Source organism: Chroicocephalus ridibundus, chromosome 4 (assembly GCF_963924245.1).
Source record: "Chroicocephalus ridibundus chromosome 4, bChrRid1.1, whole genome shotgun sequence".
NCBI lineage: Eukaryota > Metazoa > Chordata > Aves > Charadriiformes > Laridae > Chroicocephalus > Chroicocephalus ridibundus.
In genome coordinates this window covers 95,031,577-95,054,545 of record NC_086287.1, presented here as the reverse complement: position 1 = coordinate 95,054,545, position 22,969 = coordinate 95,031,577, and the positions used below count along the sequence as shown (strand labels likewise).

At 55.4% G+C, this 22,969-nt stretch overlaps 1 protein-coding gene across 2 annotated transcripts in view; it reads right to left on the bottom strand.

Annotated features, from left to right (window-relative positions):
- The window catches only part of ZFHX3 (zinc finger homeobox 3), a 191,891-nt gene that overhangs the window by 154,473 nt on the left and 14,449 nt on the right, over positions 1-22,969 (bottom strand). The window contains exon 2 of one of the 2 annotated variants that reach the window (XM_063334933.1): positions 21,152-21,513. The gene's annotated coding sequence lies outside the window, so the exon portion shown is untranslated. Of the gene's footprint in view, positions 1-18,902; positions 18,980-21,151; positions 21,514-22,969 lie in introns of those variants that run through there. The other variant, XM_063334934.1, reaches the window with a different exon arrangement.

The following is a 22,969-nucleotide window of genomic DNA, read 5'->3' as shown; positions in this document are numbered from 1 at the left end:
AGCCCGGGGACACGGGCTCACTGCCCCTCCAAATTGTCTCCATCCTCCAGGAGCCAAGGCTACGCCCTAGGAACTGCGTCAGGATAAACCCTAACCTGGAGACCCTTCTGCAGCCCTCCCAAACACGTTAACTGCCTTGCTGCTGCCCCAAAAGCCACTCCTGGAGCGTGCCCCTCCACCCTGCGCAGGTTCTGGCTGCCACGCCGCAGCCCGGCTCGCTGGGAAAAACCTCTGAAGCCTCGTCTCCCGTCCGCTGTCTTTCCCAGGTAGCTGGGAGGTTGTAATTGGTGAGGCAGGAGATTAGAAATATCGGCAGCCTCTAAGTAAGACTTTAATTTACTGGCAGATCAATAGCGCTAGGGTTATATTGGCAAAGTGTCTACAACTCTATTGACTCACGCAATTCCTCTTATCAATTTATCAGAAATCTGGAAGCCAGAAGATATTGTTTGAAGAAAAAAGGCAGCAGGAGTTTGAACACTTAGCATGGGCTGCCCAATCAGGCTCTCAGCACTAAGCATTTTACAGCAGATGTATCTACTGCAAAGGAGGCTAATACATGATATGATTAAGAGCTAACTTGCTTCCTCACATGCCACGCAGCCTTTTCAAGTTGCTTCTCACCTCAGACCTTTGTGCAGAGAGAGTCACTAGGGCAGACACAGTCCCACCAGCCCGAAACAGAACAAGAAAAACCCATATTTCACACCACAAGATTCTAAATTCAGACCCTCCTGCCTGGACCATACCCAGGCTGACCTCAGTTTCCTACAAAATCTTAGCTGTATGAAGTTAAAAGCCCACCGCAGGACAGGGAATCTGCTCACAAGGATTTCAGAAAAATCAGCATTTCTGCACTTACACAGAAAATGAGAAGGGGTGAGGTTTGTCTCCAAACCTTATTTCCCACCCTTGAATAAAGAGTTCAAAGCACACGGACCGTTTCCTTCCCCTGTTCCAGCCGGACAGCCATAGCAGGCGTGCAGCAAATCTGCCTGACAGCAGGACGGACCTCTTCTGGGGGGAGCAAGGGCACAACAACCCAACCTCACTCCCTGCTGCGCATTTCCCCCGAAACTGCATCTGCTTAATCCTCATCCCACTGTGCCGGAGGGTGTGCCCCTCCGCGGGGTACCCAGGCAGAGGTGCTCGGTGGGAAAGCGAGTGGCAGGGAGAGCGGTACGGCAGGACGGCCACCCCTTGCCAGTCCTGGGGCAGCTCTGGGAATTTCTTGAGTTCGATCCCCCAGCCACAGCCCAGCTGCCCCCCGCTGCAGTCACACCGTGAGATGACCCTCTCGAAAAGCACTAGATAGCAACTACCCCGTAACAGCTCAAATATGAGATTACACTTGTGCCGTCTTTGAAAAGGAACCCAAATTCCTTTGGAGAGATGGGAATTCCTTTGAAGAGATGCTGGGAGACTCTCAGCAGCAGGTGGGAGTATGTCCCACCCCATCTCCTTGCTGAAGCACTAAAGCAGACGAAGCAAGCATGTGGAGACCCCTGCCAACCCCTTGCTCCCCTGGTCTCACCCCAACCAGAGGTCACACAACCCATCCCCATGGCAGGGTGGAGCAGCAGGCACAGTCTCAAGAGCCAGAGCAGCAGCCCTTGCCCCCAGTAGGTTACGCACCTCCCCCTTAGCATCAGAATGGAGCAGGAACCACCTGAAACCCTGGGGCTCCTCATCCCCATCCAGGCCAAACTCCAGTCTGTAACAGAGGTAGCCACAAGGAGAGCAGCTGAACTATCTACATCCAACGCTTCTGTAACCAAATGAAAGCCGCTAGGTGCTACCCAAGGTCTCTGCAGAGCTCTGTACACGGCTAGGAAGACACAGCTCCGGGCCCTCTGCTCCATCGCTTCCCAGCCCTCCCACCCGGCCGAGGCTCCGCACCACCCGGCCAGCACACCCGGCCTCCGCTCCCTCTTTGCAAGAGACCAACTCAGCTGTAAATAAAAAAGTTTCAACTAGATTGGAGACATCCCAACCGCTTAACGGCTCTCCTCTTTTAAAATGCAGATTTGAACTTTTCACCCAGGGTCGGGCAGCTGGAGTCCAGCCCGGCCCCAGCAGGGACCAGGCGCCAGAGTCTGCTCCGATCCGCACACAGGCCACGCAGCAGCACAGACCGCAGCACCCCTGACCCACAGCAGCACGGACCCCAGTGTCCCTGGTCCCCAGCAGCACAACACATGGTGTCCCTGGCCTGCAAGGCACAGCAAAACCCCGAAAAGCTGCTGACGCTGCCTGGCTGCAGACCCCCCTCTGCCCACAGCTTTACTGGGGGAGACGACGCCAAGGGGGAACTCGCGTTTTGAGAGCGTTAGTGACTTGGCCTGCCTGTCCCAACCGTAACTTAGCTGGGAGGCCCTGAGCAGAGGCAGAGTTAAAGAAAACCTCGGAGTCCTACCCTGGAGGAAAAACTGGATCTTTCACTGCAGGCTTCGCAGCAGGCTCTCATGGCCGAGTCAACCAAGACCACTGCAACCCAGAGCACGAATTCAACATTCCGGCCAGTGCTTATGAAGATGCCGTCCTCTGGACTGCTGATGCCCAAAGCTGCTGCTCAGGAAAGCACATTACCTGCTCCTCTGGGGAAAAGTTTAAGATGTTCAGCTGCTCATTAAGGTAAACAGATATTTAGGCCTTTCCTCCAACAGGAAAGTATTTTGGAAAGGAAAAACCAAAGAGCACTCTGGCTATAGTGACAGAATCTAAACTCTGTTCCCTGGAGTGACATCGGGCAAGTCACTTACCCACACTGCCTGGGCGTGAGCGCTGCTCGGACCAAAGCCCCCGCATACTGTCTCTGCTGTGGGAATGGGTGCTGATAGCGCTCAGCCCATCTCCTACCGAAAAAGGACCCTCCGTCCCCACCGTGTCTCCAAAACGTCACCTTTCTGAGCAGAGCTCGGGCAGCGCTGGCTGTGGTGAGGACGCAGCCCCGCGAGCGATCCTGACCCCTGAGCGGGGGCACACCGTCCGGCGTCCCCCCGTACGGCTGCCATCAGCTGCCAGAGCCTGCAGCCAAACCGAGCCCTTTTAGGAAGTCTTGAATCATGAACAAGTCAACCAGAAAGGAGAGATCAAAGAAGGGAAAGCCCTGGGAAGGCAGGGAGGGGGAGGAGTGGTGGGCAGCACCAGTAAGATCTGGAATAAGTACCTTCGGCATTTGTTATGGATGCTCAGAAGGACAAAACCTCTCTCTGAACTTTTAAGGGAAAATCTGCCTAGGACCTGGATTAAAGGATGCCTTCTCCATCGTCCTGAGACGCCCCCCGAGGCCACAGGACACCCAACCCAGGTCAGCAACCCGCATCTGGCACCCAGCACATCCCAGCTCACAAACCACCACTGGCATCAACAGGCCACATGGTGCCACGCTGCGGCCACACCAAGCCAGCTTCTCACCTCTAGTAAAGTTTCTGCCTTTATTGTTCCACATCCAAAACACCGCTATGCAGGGTCCCTTGGGGACCAAAGCCGGCACAGGGGAAGGATGGAGGCGCGCAGCCGGGGGAGTGGGGGAGCAGGGACAGGGCTCCTACGGCAAAGCTTGGGGTGGGTGGGTGCTGCCCCAGCAGCACGTCCCCGTGGGAGGACCGTCTTCCGTGCAGAAAAGTCTAGAAGCAGAATGGCAGGGCAGGGGGAGGCATCTGCCTATCAAACCCACCAAGCACCACTACGAGCAGCAGCAGTGGCTTGCCACAGTGGATGAGCTTTAGAAAACCACCCGTGACAAGTGTGGTAGAGAGTTTTGTACACCAGGAATAATTGCCTCTCCTGGAGCTTTAATCGTCGGGGTTGCTATGAGAAACTGACTTTCTCCCCTTGGATTAATCAAAACCATGTTACTCGGCATGGCAGCGGGACAGGTCTGCAATTCCACGTCCCTTTGTCTTGCATGTGAGATGGAAGAGTAGAAGTAAGAGCATGGGAAAAACACATCTCCCAAGTCTAAAATCCCAACAGTGACAAACACCACTGCGTACGAGAAGAGTTTCTTCAACTCAGAGGGGCGCTGGAGCAGGAAACCTAAATAAAACACTCCAGACCCCCTCCATTTCACTAGCAATGAGGTGACAGTGAAAATATGCGGCCAGCAGGGCTTCAGAAGCTGCTAAAAGCCTCTTGACCAGCTCGATACCACTTCTAGCAGCTTTCACATCAGGATATGGAGCTCTGTACTAACTTGGGTACATTCCCCCTTCCAGCTAGATGCAACGCTGCAGAAGTTACTCCGTTCCACCTCAAATTCACTCCTCCACCACCATGCAATAGGGCACCAAGGCTCTAAGTAGGAGCAAGGTGGAGTGGGGTGACGAGAGTCAATCGAGGAGCAAAGGGTTACCAGCTTCCACTTGGAACTTGCCAGTGCCTGGCCTCAGACTGTAAGTCGTTTCCCTCCCATGAGGCAGGTGGTACCTCAATGTCTCGTATGCTGTTTGAGGCGTTTTGCTGCCCAAAGAACTCACAAGCTAAATAGTGCACAAGTAAAAGATATGGAAGTAAATAAAGGTAAGAGCCCAAAATACAAACTTTTGAAGTAACAAGATGAGAGAGAATCACCGCCTCTCCTGAGAAGAGCCCCCCTGCCCCAAACGCCTGCTGGAACTTCAGCTGAGCACAGCTCTTGCCCAGGACAGCCAGTGCCCACCTCAAGCCACCCCAAGGGACTTGTACGCAGGCTCCCGGAGCACGGAGCCCATGGAGACCTGCCCCAGCCCCGAGGGAGGGCTGTGCTGTGCAGTTCTCTTCCTCCATGCAGGGCGAGCAGTGGGAGCCCTAGAAGGGATCAGAAGCTGCAGCAGGCTCAGGCTCCTCTGCTCTGCCCCTGCAGCAGAGAAGCCAGGGTCCTACCTTCCAGGGTAAAAACAAAGGCTTAAAACCAAAAAAAAAAAAGTTCTGACTCAGTAACTGTGAAAAAGCCTTGGCTCGAGGGTAGAAAGGAGGAAGGGTGGGACAAGCACACAGAGTGCAGAGCGGTGATAGCACCAGACACCCACAGAAGAACTGCCCAAGCTCCTAACACCATCCAGGAACCACAGCCTTGGCACCACCGCAGCACCGGGAGCTGCTCCCGCCCGGCAATGCCCCGGGTCTCCTACTGCAGCCCCCACCTTCCACCTCTGCCCCAAAGCAAGGCAAGTAACCTATCCAACCCGCGACTCCCGCAGCTCTGGCAAAGCAAACACCTGCAGGGACCACAAAAACAAGATGGAATGAAAGATCAAAAGGAGTCAATCTTCAAGCCCAACCAAGGACACAAAAACGCTGTTCCTGGGAGAAGAGGAAATGCCTGCCTTCCCCTCTGCAAAAGCAAAAATCAAACTCCCAGCCAATGTCAAAGGCCAGCCATTCCCACTCCATCCTTGTCATGTCCAGGTCACCAGACAGGCCCGCAGAGCCTCTCGTCTGGTGAGAATCATTCATCTGATTGCACCTAATGCTCTCAACCTCACCATTAGAAAGCAAATACTCGGCATTTCCAGACATAAAAAGCTGGTTTGGTTCTCCTCCTCCGCAAAGCAGCGACCAGCAGAGCCAGGCGGCAAAACGCTCACCCAAAGCACCCAGCTATGGTCACCACCTCAACCAGCTCCCGAGGGCACACAGGCCAGACAGCTTGCCCCCGAGGTTCACAACAGTCTCCGGCCAGTTCATGCAACTGGGCCTAAAATCCCCAAAGGAAACCCGGAGCAGAGCACAGCCTGTCTCCCGTCTGCGTGCTGCTCCCGCAGAGCACCCCCTCACTGTCCTTCACGCAGGCAACGGGGACATGGGGACCAGGCACACTTGGCACAGGCAACGGGGACCCAGCACCCTCCACGCAGGCGGCGGGGACGTGGGGATGCCGGCGTCCTCAGCACAGGACAGGGGATGCTGGCGTGGGGGAGTGGGTGGGGCAGGTCAGACAACTGAAATGGGGAGAATAAAGACCTTTTGCTAAAGCTCCGGGAAGCAAAGAGAAAAAACGCTAATTAACTCAGCAGCAAGTTGTTAGTATTTGCATATAAATGCAGCCACAAATCATTACAAACAAGCCAGGACAAGCCAGGCCCATTAGCATAGGCAGCTCCAGCCCGGACAGCCGCTCGGTGGGCCACTGAGCGGAGGCAGGCTGCCAGCCGCTCCTGGGGGAGGGCAGGGGGAAAGGGGCCTTATCTCCGCAAACACTCCTACTACCAGCAGCAACAGAAGCCACAGGGATAAGGTTTCTTTCCATATAAAACAAAGGAATGGGATAAATCCTTCAGCCCTACTCAAGAGCAAAATAAGAGCTGGCAAGAGACAGCCCAAAGCGGTGACTCCCACCACGGCAGCCATGCTCCTCCTCGCCCGGGACGAGGGCAGAGCGGGCACCGTGGCGGGGGGAGCACGAGCCTCCCAGCAGCAACAGCGACACCCCATCGCGCACCAGGGGGTCTCAGCAGCCATCCAGCACCCCCTGGCTCTCCCCTCCTGCTGCAGCGGCCATCGCAGGGTCCCGGGCACCCGCCACCCCCAGACACACCACGGGTGAAGCACCCGGCTCACATCTGCGGCGTCCAGCCGCTGCTGCCCCGTTCAGTGGAGCAGAAAGGCAAGTGAAAGAGGCGAGCGTTTAGGAGAGCCTGGGGATTCAGAGGTTTGAGTCCTCAAGACACCGTACAGCTTCAGGAGCCTTCACCTCAGAGCTCTCCATCCAGGGAGGACGCAGAAGGCGGCACAAATCGTGAATAACAAATCACACAGCTGACGTGCCCAAAAGCCAGCAACTGTAAAAATGACCTGAACAGAACAAAATCCAGAGCTGTTACTACAGTTCAACAAGTTTGCCCTTCCAAAAGCTACAACGAGAGCAGTTTGCTTTATCACACTGTATTCCATCCGAGCTTGCCTCCTCGCTGCTGAGATTCTTGGCACTTTCTCCGGCGTCAGCACGTGTGCCCAGCAGCACAGCCCCATCAGCTCCGGCCTCCCCAGCGCGCGTGGCACGGGCTGGGACAGAAACGGATCTCTCTGCCTTTGCACACTTTGCATTTGCCCAATGAGTCACTACCACAGGGAAGAGGACTCAACATTGCACAAAATTTACTGGTTTTCCTCTCACAAAAAGCCAAAATCTGCAATTCCACTGTTCTGGGGTTCTGCTTGTTCCCCTCCCCAGGTGGCATCTTAGGATTTAAAAGAAAACTCTAGCAATTACCAGTTTACATCAAGGCTCTTTTAAAAAAAAAAAATAAAAATCCACTTTCTAATTTTAAACAGGAAACTCTCCCTGGCAAGATCCCAAGAACCCTTCCACGGTGACTTTTATTAAATGCAAGTTTCTCATCACTGCAACTCTGAGCACAGACCGTCAGCTCTGGCAGAAAGCAAACCGACACAGCCCCGACGCTGCAGACCGTCCTGGGGCCGCCTGCTTACCCCCCCCACGAGATACATGAAGCCCCTCTGTAAATAGGCAACATTCATTAAACTACACCCAGGCGGGCATCTTCAAAACAGTGTTTAGAAAGACATTACCTCCTGTATCTGCAGTCAGTGAGCACGCCTGGTTTCTCAGGGAGGCCGCAGCATGACACATCTAAACAGGAGCCAAGTTTGAACGATCAAGCAAGATAGAAAGGATGAGCTTTGCCGCCACAACAGATAATACATACCTACACTGTTTCGAAAGGGTATTAAAGTTGAAATATTCTACGTTACATTTTTCCCCCTCTAAAAGAAAAGTTTCAAAACAGGTATTATCAAAGAAATCGCAACAGCTTCTGACAGCGTTCCCCATTCTCATGTCCTGCATCACCTGATTTAGAAACCATCCTTCTTACTCAAGGTCTTGAGTGTGTGTTTGCAGGAGTAATCACTTCTCTTTGTCCTGACTTGGAAGCCAGTTGTTAAGCTCACATTTTCAATCCGGGATATGAAGTTCTTCTTCACTAATGACTCTGTACAGACTAAACCACTAAAAAAAATCTCCAGTCCACAGAAACAATCAAGAATCTGGAGGCTTTACGTAGGAATTGCTCTTTAATGACCAGGAAAATGGGCACCTGTACGAAGATGTCCATAACTGCCGGAGGACAAGGTTGAAGTGATGGGAAACAGAGCTAAAGGTTGTACCGATGCAGCTAAATCACTATAGCAACTGACGGAGGTAACCGAGTGCGACACCCTACCCGGACAACCGGCGCCAGCCGAAGGAGGAGGTGACAGCACCACACGCAAGCAAGCGTGCCCGCTCAACGGGGCCGGATCACTTCATCCCCAGCTGAAACGTTTCAGCAAACTTGGCAAAGTTTTCTCACTTGGGTTGCCCTTATCACACAAGTTCAGCTTTGAGTCAATTAAAAACCAGCCCTTCGCTACGGGTAGCAGCGAAGGGGCAGCAGCCCCGGCGGTCTCACCTCCACTGCCCCGCTGGCAGAAGCGGCGAGTGATGGGGTTGAGCGTGTGTCAGAGGCCTCGAGCAGAGCCCCCACCGCTCAGACGCGGATATACAGACTGAACGTACCTTGCTGCAGAGTCTAAAAACACTTGACTTGCAAACACAACAAGAATACTATGCAAACACAGCTGACATCCAGGAGCAAAATCCAACCCCAGTACAACCTGCCATCAGGGAAAAGCACGTCGCGTGTGCTCAGCCAGCCCTCACCCCTCACTGGTGGTCTGTGCAGCTCTCCGCCATCCCCTCCACCACCACCAATTACGTTGCAGACCTTTACAATGTTAGTAGAGACATGAAAGAGACGTCTTCTAAATGTTATTATGCAATTGCTCAAATAAAAACAAAATCAGTTTTAAAACCTGCAGCACATTATTTGTTTTAGAGCTGCAAAGAACACTGAATAGAGGACAGGAGAGAGGAGATGGAGGTACCCAGGGTATGCATGAACCTCTCAGAGAACAGGAGACAGTTCCTTCAGAATACCATTGGCCAGTGCTGCTGCAGAGGACCAGGGGCGAGCAAATAGATTTATTTATTTATTTAAGCAGGTGAAAATACAAACAGAAGTAATCCAAGCTAAACAGTCGCTCCATGGGCCTGCCCCGGCAGGGTGGGAGGTACGGTGGCAGAACTCACCAGGACCCAGAGCCTGCAGCAGATGCTGGAGCCGCGTAGATGCCGCAGTGCCCGGGGATGAGTCCCCAGGCTGCACCCAGCCCCGGCTGCTCACACCAGCAGCCCACGGGCAGAGTTAGCAACTCCCACTCTCAGCTCCAAGCAGAAGTCCCAGCTCCCTGCGCTGGGGCTCCCAAACAGAGAAGGACACTCAGAAGGAGCCAAGGGCACTGTGGGCACCAGTTCCTCCTTCCAAAGCTGGAGGACCGAGCTGCTGAACAGCCAGTCCTGGAAGGCTACACAAGGATCCTTTAAGTTTAACCATACCGTACTCCCAAAAGGAGAAGGAGGAAATACTAACAAAAATGAATAAATAAATACATAATCCCTAAAAGCAGTGCCTTCCTCTACAGCAGCCCTACACCAAACGCACACTTAGGCCCTAATTCAACACCCACTTTAAGCCAGCACGGTAGCAGAACAAGCGGTGCTCCTGCCATCGCTCCTTCGGGAAGGGCACTCATCCCGGCCTCTGCGCTCCCCTCTCTCTGCTTCAGCACAGTAACTTCTGCAGTAACACACCATATACACAATTATTTCAAATTAAAGGGAAGCTGGCAAAAAAACAACAACAAAAAAAAAAGATTTTAAGGAAGCGTTTTTTTTTCCCCCTCCTTTGGCAGAGTTTTTCTAACCCCGGTCCCTTCCCTAAACTACTTCCCCATGCCGCTGCACCAAAGCTCTGTGCCAGCAAAAAAGAAAACGCATCCACGGCAAGTCTGCCCTTAGCAGCTGTATTGGCTTCAAATGCACGTGAAACGACAGCCTCTGCGACACCCGTCCTGCTCTGCTGCCTCTTATTCCCGCACAGCACCACAGGCGCCGCTGAGCCCTCCACGAGATTTACTTGCCAAGAGTCCGTACACATGAGTAAACAACAGAAATTCAACTTAGGGCCTGTGAACGCAGCACGACTTGCTCATCATCGCGTAAACCTGCTTGTGGACACTCTTGTTTGGGATCGAAATGAACTAGCTTTGGTACAACTTGTAACTGTTTCCAATTCAATTAAGCCAAACTAAAATAAACCATTCTTGAACTGAAAATAATGTCCACAGGGCATTCTAAAGTGTAAGTAAATCCTTTGAAAAAATAATAATAAATCAATGCAAACTTTTCTAAGTAGGAAGGGTTGCTAGTAAGCAGAGGGTATTTGTTATGAAAATCTTTGAAACAGTCAGAATTAGAAACCAAGCACAGCTTTTTGCAAGACACTTTTCAGAGCCGAATTGCATTGTTTACTTAAGACAGTTAAAAGGATATCACCAGCGTGAAATGAAGTCAACTTCAAAGTCACACAGTTTCAAGTCCTAAACTTGCCACAGCAATCTCATTTTAGGAAAACACATGCTCTATTTTTGTTAAGGGTTTCTCTTCCTCTGCTGTGCAAGAGGCTCATACAAGGAAGAAGGAACCTTAAAAAAAAAAAAACCACAACCAAAAAAACTTTTACACTCAACACACAATGAAAACATTAAAAGAACAAACCCTCTATCCTTTCTGCTGCAGTATCCAAAGCAGCTGTTTCTACCAAAAGCAGCCTTTTTTTATCATTATCTTCTTTTGTAAACGATCTGTACCATAAGACTCTCAGCCCTCTTTTGTCATCGGGAAGGCAGCAGCAGCCCCCAACAGCAGTTACAAACATCATCTTGCAGCTAAAAACTGCCCTGGGGTTCTCCCGCTGTATCCGTCACGTCATCTGAAGATGACCTGGGGAGCAGACGCGGGAGGAAGGCTGCTCCTGCCCCCAGCGCACCCTTCCCTCGCCCGTTTTGTCATCAGAGGGCTGACTCCAGATCCCCTTCCTCTCCCGAGAGCCCTCCGGGTCAGGCACAGCGAAGACCATCGCTTGGTACCGTCTGCGGGGGCTGAACTGTTCAACACCCAGATAACATCAATAACAAAGAGAGTGGGAGTCTTAACAAAGGCAAATTAAAATAGAGGTTGAGAAAGCACCCATTCCTGCTCCATAACCCAGCAAGGACCCCAACAAGACACAGAACAGCTTTTAATATCCCCAATACTTTGAATGGGGACAACTGTGACAAAAGTACCATCTCTTACCTCTTGGCATGCTACGTGTAGATGGAAGGCTGTAGCTTTTTTAGTTTCCCCACCTTTTTTAGAATTCTAAAACGCAGAAGACTCACTGGACACCATCAGTAGTAAAAAATACCAAGGCTCTGCCTGACACCCCTCCACCCGTGTTGTTCTGGGCCCAGTGGTGGAACCCGACCACCACAACCCACCCACAGAGCCCCCGGCAGCGGCACACCAGCAGCCTCCCTCCCTGCTCCCACCAAAGAACCCTCCCTCCTGCATGGACCAGGGCGGGCAGTAAGGAGGGAGCTGGTTCGCTCCTGCTCTTTGCTTTCTGGAAGAAACCTCACTTGGGTATTTCTCATTTGGCCTTAGCAGTTGAGTAGAGACTGCACCATCCCACTGACCCTGCCTTGGCACACCAGAAGAGGCCCAGTCGAGCTTTTGAGAGAGGACGGAGCTCAGCAGACAGCTCTATCACGCTGAAGGCCAGCGACAGGGATACCACGTAATTCACTATCTCCAGAGGATGGCCAGTGCTTCCTGCAGAATCTCGTCAAAAGCATCTTGCTAATCATTGCTGCTTCACGGGCTTTGCACACAGAAGCAAGAAGCAGCTGAGAAAAAGACGGCTGAAAGAAGAAAAGTCAGAGACCCGCTACCTGAAATAACCCCACAGTTCCACAGCCCAGTGGCCACTTAAGACTAAGTGGAAAGAAATCTCAGCTCCAAAGAAAGAGCACCTATCACTTCAGAGACACAAAGTGATGCTACTCAGAGAAGCATCAATGGAGGAGCGGTTGGTTGGACACTTCCAATCACATTGCCAACAGCAGGAAGATCTTGCATCGTGCTTTTGGCAACCAGGTCTACAGCCCCGGGCACAGCTGGGAGGTTTCAAGCGAAGAGAAGCCAGTTGTGCCACCCCTGCTGTTAGGCTGACCCTGGCCAGCCAGCGCTGCGCAGAGCAGAGCTCAACCCTCCTCCACAGCAAGCTCTGAGCAATCCCCCGGACGCTTCCAGAGCTTGGCTCAGTTGCTCCAACATCTGCAGTTCCAGGTGAAACTGCTGCGAGCTCGCCATGAAGGGAGCTTTTCACACAGGGCTGCTCTGGCACCAGACCCACCACCTGGGGAATTTCCAGGATCTCATGCAAACCTCCAGGACTACCACGCCGCTCAAAATAAAGAGGAAACAGCAGAGAGGCTGGTTAAAATAAGGCAGCCAAGGAAAAAATCTGTGGCAGCTCCTTCAGACAGACACTGCTATTGGCCAAGTAACTGATTTCTGAAATAGCAGAGGGGCACGAGGCATTCAGCGCCTTCCCACGGGCTGGGCATCCCACGCCAGCACGCAGCACACGTCCCGCTCCACGCGCAACGGTGTGTGCAGGCTGGCAGCAATACCTGCTGCACCACCTCCTCTCTCCTCTGCAAGACGTACAATATTGCCACAAAACTCATCCCACCGGTCTTCCTCCAGTATCAGCTTGTCATGAGGCAGTGCACACTTCTCTTCCACCATTCCTTGGCCAATAATGCAACCCAACCGCTGGCACGCTCCTCGACACCACCTCTCCCTCCGGCTGCGCTGCAGAACCAACTGATGCCTACAGGAGCGCATCCTGAGGAACGCGATGGAGTTCAAAATGTACACCTACCTACACCTTCATACGTGGTTCTGTTTAGACTTGGACTCTCCAAGACTACAAACCCTGGCTGACACAACCAGCCTCCTCCACGCCAGTTCTCTGTGCAGAAAGGAGCAAAAATGGGAAAGATGAGAAGATCTTACAAAACGAGGACCAACCAGTCCCGTTTCTCCAGTACCAGAGCACAGGTCTCCAGTACGACCCACCCACCGGGAGATGCCAAGCTGCTCTAGGCGACCCCTCTGCTCCTTGGCTGCCCCCATGAAGCAGGGCTGGCGTTCAGCACACACATTACCCCAGTGAAAAACCCGTCTCAGACAAGGAGAGTCACCTCTCCCCTCCTCCCCCACCCTAATAAAGGTCCACGGAAGCAGGACTGGCAATGATCCCACAGAACAAGGCCTGCGACCAACGCAAGCGGTAACTGCAGTGAGGAGGCAGGGGAACCATGCGCCTGCAGTCGCTCGCGTGACGCACAGGTACCACACGATGCTCGGCCCGGCTGGGTTCAGACCTGCCACAAATGCACTACCCCAGCCGCCTCCCTCCTCTCCAAGGTGCCTGAACACAATTCCCCAGCGCAGGCAAAGCATCAGGAAAACAAGGAAGGCCTACAGCATGAACTACTTAATCTACAACATGGACAGGGGAGAGGACATCCTTCTCTAAGGACTCCAGTGGCCAGAACCCTGCAGCCCCAGGTGGGACGGTATTTGCGTACCAGAAAGCAGGAGGAACGAAGCGTAACAGCTTGTGAGTTATCTGGAAGCAGGGAGGAGGAAAACTGAGGCAGTAACAAAAAACTACATTTAAGGATGTAACAATGCTCTGGGAATTTAAGACACGTTATGATTTTTCATAATTAACCCCCACTTACAGTCTCTGCATGTGAACTACGTATTATACTATTTCATACTCCAGCTGAGGCTAACATTTGGTGGCTTGCCCAAAGTCAGCGTCAGAGCTAAAACGCATCTTTTGACTTCCAAACAAGCTCACAGCGTTAAGCCGCTTTTAACTGTCTCTACGGAAGATGAAAAACAGCAAGAAGAAAGGAATTGGGGAAGGAAGTATGTAAGACTAAAAGGGACAAAATTAACAGGAGAAAATTAAAGAGGAGAAATTTAGGCTCTGACATCTGTAGGAGCTTTTGAGGAGCAAACGCCTGGGTGCTGCAGACCCATCTCCCAGAGGAAAGGCCGGAGCTCCCATTCCTCAAAGCCGGAGATGAAAGCTCTGACTGTAGCACCCGGGGGGACACAGTGAGCCCCACCAGCCACAGTGGGACCCACTGGGTGTCTTTCTCTCCAGTGGAGGGGCCAACGCCACCCTGGGCACCTGCCATGCCCTCGTCCCCAGCACTGCTGGGGAGGGAAGCCCCGCTCCCGGCCTCAGCACCGGCGATGCCGGCTCAGCCCCGCTCCTCCGCATGTAAATCCTGCCGCCTCTGTCACAGCGTGCGTTACGCTGGGGAGCCGGGGGCACCTCGCATTCGACACCAACAAAGCAGAAGGTTAATTTGAAACTCACAGCCCCGCTGCTGCACGCTTGTCTCTCCCTCGCCCTCCCTCCTCGCTCTCCTTTCTGTGCAAAGCCTGACATCTACAGTTCTGTCTGGCACAGTCAGGGGCTGCCGATGGGAACGGCGCGCAAGGACAGTGGGGACGCGGCCGCCAGCCATGCTCCGCTCCTCCGGGCAGCCCACAGCCACACGGCAGGGCTCTGCCTGCTGGCACGCCGGCAGGCACAAAGCAACCTCAGCCCAGCCAGGGGACACGCAGCGGGAGCAAAGACCACCTTGGCAAGGCTGTCCCGGGGTACCCCGCCTCGGCAGGCACCAAAGCATCAGCGGCCACCGCACAACACTCGAGCTCGTCTGAGACCAGCTCCTGCTGCTGCACACTGACATCCAACGCTGTCAAACAGAGCAAACCTAAGGAGAACTACGGCCTCGGGGCATCACCTCCACAGCTGTACTGCAAGAACTTACTGCACCCCGGCGCTTCAGGGGCAGCCTTTCTGCTCTGCTTCCAGAGGTGTCCAAGGGTCTGTGCGCCAGCTTCTGCAACACAAGACGGCACAGGTGAAACGCACAAGGGGGTGTGCCCAGCCTGAATCCAGAACATCCTCGCACTGCAGGTGCAGCTCTAGTTAGCAGATTCTGCAACTCTCGAATCTGTGCCTAAGAGACCACGTAGCTCTGTGCTTCGCACACTCCCCCTGCTCAGTCTTCGGAACTAACCTCCAGGCCTGCCAGCACATTTTCCCATTATACGGTATCTCACCAAAAATAGCTGCAGAAGAATCCCCAGATTCTGCATCATCCCAAACAACGTGCACCTGACTGCAATTCTCAGCCCAAACAACACGCACCTGACTGCGACTCAGCCGGCTGTGCCTCTGCACCCCCCTCGCCTCCCCCTTCTTCACTCAACTCTGTTATAACAAGAAGGAAAGACCAAAAACCTCTGAGCCCGTCACCAGACGTCACAGGCATTCAGGAAACCCAGCAACCCAACCTAGCAGGATCAAGCACATCATCGCGATGTTGCTATCAACATTTAAGTACGTGCTCTGAATTCTGCAGTGAGCATCAGTCTGTTTGCACAAGACAGTCAGTGGCAGCGTGGCAAAAGGAGGGTTAAAACTCCTGCCACTGAACCAAGCCAACCAGCCATTTTGGAGTTAGGCTACCACCAGCCAGGGATGCGCAGGGCAAGTCCGAGGCAAACGCGAGGTGGGACGCAGGGCGCTTCGCTGCCGCTGACAGGGCCCCAAGGGGTCGGGAACAGCGCCCAGAGCACGTCTGCTCCCCATCCTCCCCCAGGAGGGACCAACTCTCCAGCAGGTACGCTTGGGCCACCAAAATAAACATTTACTAAGAGCTAACGTGTTACAGGCCCCGCAGGCTCCACTTTCCCAGATACTGGGGCGGGGGGCGGAGGGGAGAAAGGCTTTTACCAGAACTGCCACGCACATCGCCTGCTCCAGCACCATCGCCCCGTGATGGAACCCGCACGGCTCAGCTCCCACCAGATTTAAGACCTGAAAGCCCAGGCACTACAGGGCCAGCACCCTCCTGCTCTCCAGCAACGTCCACCACACAACTGACAACACTGGTTTCTTTTCCGGGGGGAAGAAAAAAAATATTGCTGCTCTGCTTTGCCTTTTATTAGCAAGAGGCATGTTTGGCACTTGTGACATAATGAAATTACAATCAACAGCTAAGTGTCTTTCTCCCAGCAGCAAACTCAAGGGCAAAGCAGGGTGGCTGCAGCCTGCCAGCAGCAGGGCTCCCCAGCACCCACACCATCCCACCGTCCTTCCACCTCGCCGGCTGGCCGGGCTCGGCCCCACACAGCCAGGACCCCGGGCCCCTCCTCGGCAGCTCCTGGGATGCGCCGGGAGCCACCCGTCAGTGGTGGCACCCCCAACCGAAAAATAATTTCAGATAGGAATGAACTTTAAACTGTATTTACAGTCTGCCTCTGGAAACACACACAGCGTACACCTGGCGCAGAATACCACCGCTCTCCAGCCAGCGTTGCTGTGGAGATGAACACCCACCTCCCGCACCGACAGATGGACACGTCCGTCCGGCAGAGCCAACGAGGAAGCGCTGGAAAGCGCTCGCTCCTTGCCAGTGTGGCGGGACCCTGAATGAGACCCACAGCATCTATGGGGGGAAGGAGAAACACCGACACGAGCAGGCTGGAACGGCCCGCTCCCCCACCAGCAGCTGCGGGGCAGGAGCACGCCGGGGCGTCCAGGTCCGCTGGGATCCCCGACCCAGCGGCAAGGACCGCTGCCTCCCCAGCTGCCGGCAGGGAGGGAAGCCCGACTCATCCACCCTGGTTCGGTTGGTGGATTTTTTTTTTTTTTTTTAAACTAGCTGGAATTTATCTATTTCTCCAATCCCTGCCTACACACAAACCCAACCTCGGGAGCAAACAAAAATGCATGAATCGCAGATCAGAGACAAAGCAGGAGGCGGGACGGGCGGCCCTGCTCCCTCCTGCCCTCACCTCACCCCACGGCGCGAGGCGGTTATATTTAGGTACCGCCACGGTCTGCGGTGCCGCGGCCCCCCTCGGGCACGGCGCAGAATGCAGATTTTCCAGACAACAGACCACAACAGCTCCGTCAAAACCATTAGAGGCTGCGGCGCCCAGGCCTGCGCACAGATGTTTTGATTCCCACTCTCCTGCCACGACAGCCCTCGACAGCCCTGTCGCCACCGCGCCACCACGCGCTGGACACCCGGCCCGAATTTCGGCTGGCAAGGGAGGAGGGAAGGGCAGCCCCGCTCCCCACTGGAGAAGCTCCTCTCTCCAGTCTCCCCTCACCTCCCCACAGGGACGGCGAGGCCAGCCTCCCAGAGGGGTGCAGGGGGACACCCCACCATGAGGAAACAGAAGCAGCGCAGAGGGGGGCAGCCCCCATGGGCACCCCGCTCCAGTCCCAGGGGCCTCTCCCAGGCCAAAGCCCCCCACGGTTGGTCGGTTGCAAAAGAGCGCAGCCCCGCCAGCGGCACGGGGGTCCCCGCATGTGGCCGGGCCGCAGGGAGCAGGTGGGACCCGGCTTTGTTCGTGGCCCACCTCTCCCGCCGGCCATACGCGCCCACCGGCACGCGGCCCCCGAAGCCACACAAAGGCCAAACCTCGGCCGCGCTCTGGTGAAGGGAAGTGGGGAGCCGTGAAACACTCGGCCTCTCCCCAGCCCTGTCCCTCCTGAACTGCACCGGTCTCTCCAGCGCAAACACAGCTCCAGCTCCGGCACCGCGGCAGGGCCAGTACGCACACCACCACCACCACCTTCGAGAAGATGGTTGCTGAAAACTCTCCCACTGCAGACGCGCGAGTCTGACACCGGCGGGGGAAACGCTCACGCGAGGGAGTCGAGCCCCAGCAGAACACAGTGTCTGAATAAAGTTGATGTAAAAGCCCGCTAATAATTTTTCATCTTCTCCATGCAACATTTTTATTATTATCATTATTATTTTGGAAAGCATAAGGAAGTGTTAACGGCGAGGCTAACGCAGCCAGCCATATGTCCATCAGTTTGGGATTTAGCGATCCCCACTCAAGCCGTTAAACTGCTGGCCAGGCCCAAAGTAAATCCGCTCCTCCACGCTGCTCCCGGCCTCCGGCACGACACCGATGGGGACCGGGGTGGGGGGTCAAAACAGAGAGATGAAAAGAGGGACACGCGCCTCTGCTTTTGTCAACGCGGCCGCCGCCGGGCCCTGGTTTGACAGCAGCCACGGCAAGGCCAGGTGAAGGTGCCAGGCACCCGGGGCTGCCCGTGCCACCTCCACCCGCCCGAGCAGCACCTTGGCTCGGTCCTGCGGGAACAAAAGGCAGCGGCAGGGCGGGAGGGAGGGTACGGGGCTCCCGGAGGGCAGCGCTGCTGCGAGCCGCACCGCTGCCGCGCGGGAGAGGGGCCGGAGTGAACTTCCTGCTGCCCACTCCTCCCAAAATGACACCATTTAAAAAGAATAAGGGGCGGGGGGAGGAATAAATACAAATGCAGCAAAGCAACCTCTGCGTCCAGACGCAGAGTTTCTCTCCCCTCTAATATGCCTTTTGTTTGCTTTTGTTTCTGGCTGAAGGTGGCCTGCGGAGCAGGACCCAGGCGGGAGAGCAGCTCAGGAAGCCGGGTCCCCACGCCAAGGCCGGCGCAAGAGGACAGCCCGCGGCCGGGAGGCCGAGCGGGAGCCCCGGGCCTGGCCGCGGGGCCAGCACTGAACGGCGGCGGCAGGGAGCCCGGCACAACCCCACTGCTGCTGGCAGGGGCTGCAGGGGCTCGGGCCGCCCCACTGCACGGCTGCCCCCCAGCCTCTGACAGTGCTGCAGCCGAAAAGCCACGCTCCGTCTTGCGTTAATGCCGGACCAGACAGTGCTCCCTAATGAGGGAGCATTACAATCAGCTTGTAATGCTGAATTTTTAATGCTGCCGAGGGCTCTGTTACATAATAAAGGGGGAAACGGGAGCAGAGCGCGTCCAGCGGGGCGGCCCGCTCCCCCCGGCCCGGTGCAGGTGGCGGCCCCAGCCCACCGGCCGCCCCTTCGCGCCCCCTGACCCGCCGCTTACCGCCAGCGCCGCGGGACGGGTTGCCCACAACACCCATCGGAGCTCCTGCCCTGCCGGGAGGGTTGCACAAACTTTCCTCAAGTGCGTGGAGGGGTGATGCCAAAACGCTCGCTCTCCTCTCCGCCAGAGCTCGGCCGGGAAACGATTTAAAAGCAAAGTTCACGAGCATGTTAACTGCATGCTCTCGTATGTTCCCGTACATACGGTCTGCGCTGCTCCTCTCAGTAATACCCTAAGACTGTAAATCTATAACCACTGCAATGATTTAGTGATTAAAAACATGATAACATATTGTGTAACTGCAAACCACAGAATCCCTGCCAACTCTCCTCCAAGATACAGGAACAAAAATATAGAAAATGTGTTGCTCGCAGCAGTCTTCCTAAACTCAACGGAAAGATTTTAATAATAATAATGAAAAAAAACCCTAGACATCAGAAAAAGGCTGGATACAATGCAAGGCTGGAAAAAAAAATTAAAAGACAGAGTTTTAAATATGATTCTTGCTCTAACAAATTACAATCTAAACATGCCTCTCTTTTTTCTCTTTTTAAGTTTGTCGTAACTGGAATAACTGGTCTTGTGTGATGTCTTGCATATTCAAAGTGCTTTGTAATAGGATACGGAGACCAAACCTTATTTGCCTAAACTCAATGGGTTTTATTTTTTCCCCTCTTGCCCCCCCCCCCATTTCTTTTCCTTTTATTTTCCCTCCTCCCCCCCTTCTCTCCTCTAACGGGGGAGGGGGGGGGGGGGGGGGGGGCAAAAGGAAGAAAGGGCTTTAAGCTGTAAAGAAAATACCTGAAAGGGGAGGCTACAATTTGTAATATGGCGAGGAAAGCCAAATATTATATATATATTTTTTAAAGGCAGCTGTGGGAGTTTTGGCCTCTAAGCAGCCAACTTGACCCCATTCTCTCTATTCTCTTATTTCCCCCGTCGCAGGATTCCTGCACCTTCAGTCGGATTCGAACTCAATGTGACCCTAAGGAGGGAGTCACCGAGCCTCCAGAAAATTGCTCCATATTAAACAGGAGCGAGAAGAGGAGAAAGACAGACAGACAGCCGAGGAAGGGACGCGTATATATTACATATCCGCACAAAGTACAGGACATACCCGAGAGCAGCTTCAAGCACAGCTTGAAAGAGAAACAGACCTTTCTCGGAATTAAAAAAATATTTTTTTCAGAAAAAAAAAAAAAAAAGAGTAGAGGGAGGGAGTTTAACAATTTTTAAAAAATAAAATAAAATCCCGCAACCCAAATTATAAATAATTCACGCTAAGAAACCCGCATGTGCGTGCCACATACATACGCGTATATACACAGACACACGGACGTACGTGTCCCCCACGCAAACACACACTCTCCTCGGGAGGGTTAGTTTCAGGAGAGCAGGAATCGCCTTCCCTCCGAGGGCGAGGAGCACAGTTTATTCAGGGGAATCAATAGGAAAGCGCATTTGCAAATATTTAGATAAGCGCCGTGCGATTCAGCATTAAGTAATTAAAAACTGAAACTGAGAAGGGGGGGGGATCGGCCTACAGTGGCGTTCGCTGCCTTCACCTCTCCCATCCCCCTAAGCCGCATTCTTCCCAAAAACTGAGCCTGCCCGCGGAAAACAAAAATCATAATTACTCTCGCTCGCAAGGCCGCTCCGGGGCACCTCCCGGCGCGGGGCCCGGCCGGGCGGCGGGGCCGGGCCGCCGGGGGCCGGGGCAGTTTTAGGCACTTCTTCGCCCCTTTGTTTTCCAGCGCGTCACCGGCGCGGAGCGCCCGCGGGGCACCCACGGGGGCCCGCCCGAGCCGCCTCTCGCCGCGCGGGGTCCCGGGAGGCGCCGGCTCCGCGGAGCCCACGCGCGACCGCCGCCGAGCGCGGAGCGGGCGTCCCCGCGGGGCCGGGGCCCCCGCCGATCGATGCCCGAGCCCCGCCGGCGGCCCCGCCGCGCACAAAGCCGGGCAGCGCCGCGCCCGCTCCGCGCCCCGCTCCGCGCCCCGCGGCCATGGCCGGCGGGCGGGGCGGGGGCTCCGCGGGGCGCGCAGCGGCCCCCGCGGCGCCGGCACCTGCGCGTCCCCGGCGGCGGCGGCGGGGCTCCGGGACGGCGAGCGGCACAAAGTTTGCTGGGGGATCCGGGGCGGTGGGTGGGAGCGGGCGGGAGGGGGGGCCGGACCAGCCCCATGCAAAGCAGCCCGGGCGCCCCGAGCAGGAGGAGCCCGAGCGGGGGACAGGGCAGAAAAGTTGCCACTTACGCGGTCGCTGCTCCGGCGGCGGCGGCGGCGCTTTTAATCCCGGGCGGCGGCGCGGGGGCTACAGATCCCATGCAGGCTGCGGCGGCTGCGGCGGCAGGAGCGCGCTCCGCGGAGGGGCCCGGGGCAGCAGCAGCGGGAGCCGGGGGCAGCAGCCGGAGCCGAGCGGGAGCCGCCGCCGCCGCCGCCGCTGCCCAGCAGCAGCATCGTTGTCGGGGAGTTTGCAGCCCCCCGGAGAGAGGGGGCCGCGGGCGGCGGCAGCAGCAGCGGCGGCGGCGGTCGGGTCGGGGCGGAGCGGAGCGGCGCGGAGCGGAGCGGGCGGCGGGGCTGGCGGTCGCCGGAGCAGGAAGCGCCCGGACTCAGATCTGATGATTGGGAAGAAAAAAAACTCTTTGGATCTTTATTCTGCTAATTAGTTTCCTGCAAAAAATGGCTGATTAGTGCAGTGCGCATGTGCCTCATTACCCAGGCACGACGGGAAGGGCTAATTAGCCACCTTCTGGATCAATAAGATTCAGCCCAGGCGGCGGGGGAGGGAGCGAGCGAGCAGGAGCGGGCGGGGGGAGCGCGGCGGCGGCGGCGCCGCACCGAAACTTGGGGCAAGCGGCCGGCCCCCAGCCCGCGGCGGGGGGGGCGCCGCTCCGCGCCTCTCCGCGCCCTGCCGCGCAGCGCCGCGCCGGGAAGGGGGGCGAGCGGGCCGGCCGGCGGGCGGCTCCGCTCCGCACCGCTCCGCGGCGGCGGGGCGCTCCACGGGGCCACCTGCCCCCCGCGCCCCGGGCGGGGCCGCGCCGCCCCGCGCAGGGCAGGGCAGGGCAGGGCGAGGACGACCCCCGCCGCCGCAGCCGCCGCCGAAGTTTTCCCCGGGAGGAGCCGGGAAAGTTACGGCCGGCAGCGAGCGCAACTTTGTGCCGCGCCGCCCCGGCCCCGGCGGCGGCCCCAGCGCGGGGCGGGCCGCGGGCGCGGAGGGCGGTGGAGCGGCCCCGCAGCATCCCCGCGGCGCGGCGCGGCCCGGCCCGCGCTCCCATTCAAACTTTGCGGCCGCCTTTCCGAGCGGGACAGCGGATCAATACAGCCGCGTCCAGCCTCGCTGGGAGCCGGGCTACAGGTTTCACCAGCCATCGCTGGCAACAGCTTTGTCATTTTCTAAAAATAAGAAGCTAAAAGTTATTGTAGAAGAAGGGGCTTTTTTTGTCCCCTGCACAATATGCCTTTTGTGAGTTTAATGCCATTCTGGGGCTCTCTATAGCCCCGGACAATGGGGAACTCCAGGAGGCGGCTGTGCCTCTGCCTTTTTTCTTTCTTGCTTTCTCTTTTCTCCCCCCACCCCCTCCTCTTTTTTTCCCCCTTTTTTTTTTCTTTTTTTAGGAAAGGATGCAACATTCCTCCAGTCCCAACAGAACCTCTGGTTTGATTAAATAAATATTTCTCTAGCCTTACGGTAACATTTTTCACTTTCTGTTCGGGTCCATCTGCGAGTATTATTTAAAATTTTTATTTCCAGCAGCTTTTCCCTCCCCATTCCAGCCCTGGCAAAAAAAATGTAGATGATCGCTGGAAACATGGAATTTGAATTTTAGGAGGAGGTGAACCAGTAAAGAATCTCTGTCCAGGCTTCAGGAATATATTTTCTTCATCTTTCTGTAAGAGACTATTTTATTACTGGCAGCAATACAGCTGAATTAAATAATCTGTCTTGAAAATCTAAAGAAGCTTTTCAAATTGCCTTTTTTTTTCCTCCTTTTTTTTTCATTTAATTTTTTATTTTTAATAGTAACCCAAATAATTAACTTCCCGGTTTGTTTCATAGCGTTGAACAAGGAA